Consider the following 5,048-nt stretch of genomic DNA (forward strand, 5'->3'; position numbering starts at 1 on the left):
ATTGGGTTGCTATGAGTTGGTACTGACTTGATAGCACCTAACAACTGTGGCAGAAATGGGAAATTGAAACTTAAGGAAAATAGAGATTTAAGAGACTTATGGTGGTTGGTCTCAAAATAGCTGCACTCAGGCTCTCTCAATCACATTTTTTCCCCTGTGTTTTTATACACCAAGAGCCACTCAGTCTAAATGAAATTTTCTACAAGCTCTCTAGCACAGTATCATGTGCCTATCATTCATAGTACTTTTCACTATCTGTAATTATCTTTCATTTCTTCTTTTGAATTTCCACCTTCAAAATGAAACGCCTATTTCCAGAACCTAGCTAAGTAATCAGCATAAAAGGCATTCTAAAAATTTATGTTGCGAGAATAAATGAAGGAACTAACTAACTAAAAGGATAGAAAGTAATGGGATGAAGAGATAGGCATTGCTGGGCACTGACAGTTCGGTCATGGTGTTTGCCTGTTGAACAAAAAACAAGTACCATCCTCTGACTCTGTAGTCTTGTCTGAGCACAAGAATGAGAACATTGTCTAAACCACCAAAAATACGTCCAAACATTCCCATTTACTAATACTAATATAATCTTACTTATAGCCTTGCCTCCTCCTTCTTCTTACCTCCAACACAAGAATTGTTAAGATACCCAGTCATATAACTGTTCTCACTTCTTGCAGCATCCAATCTACACAAAAGCCCCACTTCCTTAAACCCTCCCTAGACACCCAACCACCACCACCAGACACCCAATAACAGCTCAAATCCTTTAAGTCCTATCTAGTAGGATTCTCCCTGTTGTAACAAGTCAATTAACCCAGCTTCTTGATAGGTGTGTTCTTGGTAGTCTTTGGAAATTGACAAAAATGAAGGTTCCACTGAGATTCAGCTAAAGTATCACTGTTGTTGTTGTATAGGGTTTCCAAGGAGTAGTTGGTGGATTTGAACAATTGACCTATTTTTCCTACAGCGCCACACCAGAACTCCAAAGCATCAGTAGTTGGAAAGAATTACTTGGCTCAGTAAAATATACACTTTCAGGGTCTTTGTGGGTCTACCTATTGAAATCACCCTCCTACCCGTAGCTGGGAAGTAAGTTAATGCTAAATTTATCTCCAGTTTTCTCTTGAGGCACTTTAAGCATTGAAATTACACCCACTATTCACTATCAGTATGATTAGGCTCCAAAGATCAGGTCATTATGTGAAAATCAATATTATGGAAAAATTCAGTGGCCAAACGTTCCTCCGGCTCCAGAAATCCTTTTGGAGTCAGACCTATGAGGCTGCTTGTTCATCTCTGTACTGTGACTTTCATGCTTCAGGTGGGTGGATTGGCTTGTACCATTTCAAACCACAGGCAGAGCTGAGCGGGTCAGGATTTGTAGCCAGGAGGGGACCTATCCTCTCCTGACCCAAAAAGTTCAGCTTTTCATAGAAATGCTCATCCCCCAGTACCACCACCCACTTGTTTCAGTGCCCCCAAGTGAACAAACAGTGGGTCTCTGCAGTGAAATAACTACCATGTATCTTGTCTGCTCTGGTAGCATAGTGGTTACGAATTGGGCTGCAAACTTTAAGGTCAGCACTTCAAAACTACCAGCTGTTCCACAGAAGAAAGATGAGGCTTTCTGTTCCGGTACAGATTTACAGCCTTGGAAAGCCTGTACAGGGTCGCTATGAGTTAGAACCAACTCCACAGCACATAACCATTACCATCTTGTCTGCATCCCTCTACCACCTTGCCACAAACTCATGGTCCAAACCACAGCCCTACTAGGATGGCAGGACAGGCACCAACCTTCAGAACAGGCCAGGATAAAGTATTAAGGGAGGCTACAGAGCATGCGTGCAGATGAATAGCCTAAAATCCCAGCATCTTTATTTGCATCCAAGACTAGAGAGAAAAGTGGGATCGAAGGGATCAAGGACTTGAGGTTCAGGAAGCATTCTCTTATCAAAGCACACAGATCTTTACCTGGCTTTTAGGTGATTCAAATACATTTTTTACTATTTTAAATTCAAAATGTCAGATCATGAGACAGTCAATGTAGTATTTTGTTTCCTAGAAGTAAGGGCCTTAGGTGGTCTTTAATTTTCGGATTGCTGTTTCTTATGTAATTATTCTAACACTTGCTACAATCATTTGTCTGTTTGCTTAGTGTCTTGGTTATTGCTTGTCTTTGAGAGCAAAAATCTGTATGGAGAGGATGTTCTAAACTCTATTCAGTTCTACTTCAGTCAACCCCCAGGGAAAGAGTTCAGTCGGTTTTCTCAGCCATGGAGAGGACTAATGAAACCTTCAAAGGAGTTCTTCCTTAGAAGTCTTTGTGTCTCTGAAAAGTGCTCTGTTTAGATTTATTTGTTTGGAATTTGGAGATTTTTGCCTGGAATGAGAAAAACAAACCTGACAACTCAAAAAAGTGTTGTCTTCCTAGGGTAATAATAAACAGATAAAATATGCTAATATAAATCTCTTCCAATGATTCAAGTTAAAAGAAACATACTTACTTTTTAAGAAAAAGAGTGATACAATAGTTTTATCAGTTTCCAGGATTTTTGATTTTCAAAGCCTTTTCTGTTTGTTCATGTGAAGTTTGAACAAGCACTAGGACCGCCCCCACCCCCACACACACAAAAAAAAAAAAGAAAGAAAAGAAAAGAAAAGAAAGGCAAAAGATAGCGTCTAACCTCCACAAGGGCAGGGAGGAGATTCACCATAAACATTATTCCAAGACTGGTTCCTATAAAGCAGAGATCAGACATGTCTCCACCCTCCAACCTTTTACCAATTCTGACACCAGTCAGAATTATTTACTTCTCTATTGGGTTTGATAATTCATTGCCATGACCACACAGAACTCACAGGCAATACTAATAGTTATGGGATTTATTGTTGTTGTTTTTGGTAAGTGTTAAGTGCTTCTGACTCTTAGCTACCCTATATAGGGTTCCTGAGGAGCAGCTGGTGAGTTTGAACCATGGACCTTGAGGTTCAAACAGACTTTGTGGTCCATTGCTTATCTTACAGTTGTTAAGCACCGATTCTGATTCACAGCAACCCTATGTAGGGTTTCCACAGAGTGGCTGGTGGGTTTGAACCACCGACCTTTTGGTTAGAAGTCCAGTGCTTATCCTACAAAATCTTCCCAGGAATCCACTTGGGGAATTGTTGTTTTTAAGTGCTGTCGAGTAGATTCCAACCCATAGTGCCCCTGAACAGGGTTTCTAAGGAGCAGCTGGTGAGTTTGAACTGCCGACCTTGTGATTCAAACAGCTTTGTGGTCTGGTGCATTAACCCACAGCGCCACACCAGGAGTCAATGTTGTTGTTGTTGTTATGTACTGTGGAGTCGGCTCCAACTCATAGCAACCCTGTACAGGGTTTCCGAGACTGTAAATCTTTGCAGGAGCAGAAAGCCTCATCTTTCTCTTGTAGAACAGCTGTTAGTTTCGAACTGCTAATTGTGAGATTATTAGCCTGATTTGTAACCATTATGCTAACCAGAGCAATAGCAGGTTACATTTCAGGATCAGAAATGCTCAGAATAAAATTCTTCAATCAGGAGAGCCTCTTCTTAGCTGTGCCCACAAGCACTTCTGTCTTTGGCCCTCTGCTTCTTAGTCACACAAACTCTTGGCTTCTGCCCTGCCCACTGGCAAGTGTTACAAAGGCTTTTTTTTTTTTTTTTTAAACTCTGTTGATAAATTCCCAAAGGTACTCCATTCTGTCAGTAAATCTCAGCCTAAAGGTGCTCAGCTCAAACTCTGTGGGTCAGCAAACATAGCTCTCCTTGACTAAGTGCCCAGGGGCAACTCCCTTCACCAGTGAACTCCCTGCCTTAGTCACTGAGCTTTCTCACTCCATGAACCAGGAAGGCCACTGCTCCATCTTGTACTCTTGGTTCTACTGTCTCAACTACCTCTGATGCCACCGTTTCTCTGCCACTGGTGTGACAGCTCTCTGTCTCTGCCTCTTCCTTCTGAATCAAGACGGTTCAGCACAGGGATCTTGAGTTCAAAGGAAGTTCTCCACTCTTGGCTATTCTTTCTTGATGGCAGTGAGATCCCCTCCCTCCTCCTCCGGGATGACTAATTTTAAGCCAAAAGTATGACAAAACTGACCAATTCCCAAATCCTAGTGTGATGCTATAGAATAAAGCACTGGACTGCAAGGTCAGTTTGAACTGCAAGTTTGATGGTTTTAACTCACCAATCACTCCTCAGAAACCCTATACAGAGCTGCTATGAGTTGGAAGTGACTCAACAGCACTTAATAACAACAATACTTTATTTGGAGTCCTGGTGCGGCATTGTGAGATAAAGCACTGCACCAGAAGGTCGGTTTGATCCACAAGATTGTCAGTTCAAACTCATCAGCTGCTCCTTGGAAAACCTATACAGGGTCGCTATGAGTTGGAATTGACTCGACAGCACTTAACAACAACAACAACACTTTCTTTGCATGATCCCATCCCCACAAGGGTACCATGCACTTTATTTACATTATTAACAAGCCATCCAATTCCCTGCAAGGTCATTTGAACCACAAGTTCAGTAGTTCAAATTCACCAGCTGCTCCTTAGAAACACTATACAGGGTAGCTATGAGTTGGAATCAACTCAATAAAACAATAGCAACATCCAATCCCCTTGGTGGACCACAAGCACCTCACATTTGCATTGTCCTACTCAGTAAGCACTGGACTACTAACCTCAAGGTCAACAGTTGAAACATACCTATGGGTGTTCATTGAAAACCCTATGGAGGGTCACTGTGAGGGAGGACTGACTCAACTGCAGCCTTGGAAATTCTATGGGACAGTTCCACGCTGGTCTAGAGGGCCATTATCACTTAGAATCGAATCAGTGCAATGAAGTTTTTTTTGGGGGGATGGGGGACTAGAGTTATTGCTTATTTCAATTGTGCACTAGAACCAATGGTAAGCGGTTCTACCTTTTCTAAAAGTTATACCGTTGTTGTTGTTAAGTGCCGTTGAGTTGGTTCTGACTAATAGCGACATGATATAGGATTTACAAGGAGCAGCTGG

Source organism: Chrysochloris asiatica, unplaced genomic scaffold (genome assembly GCF_000296735.1).
Source record: "Chrysochloris asiatica unplaced genomic scaffold, ChrAsi1.0 scaffold00080, whole genome shotgun sequence".
NCBI lineage: Eukaryota > Metazoa > Chordata > Mammalia > Afrosoricida > Chrysochloridae > Chrysochloris > Chrysochloris asiatica.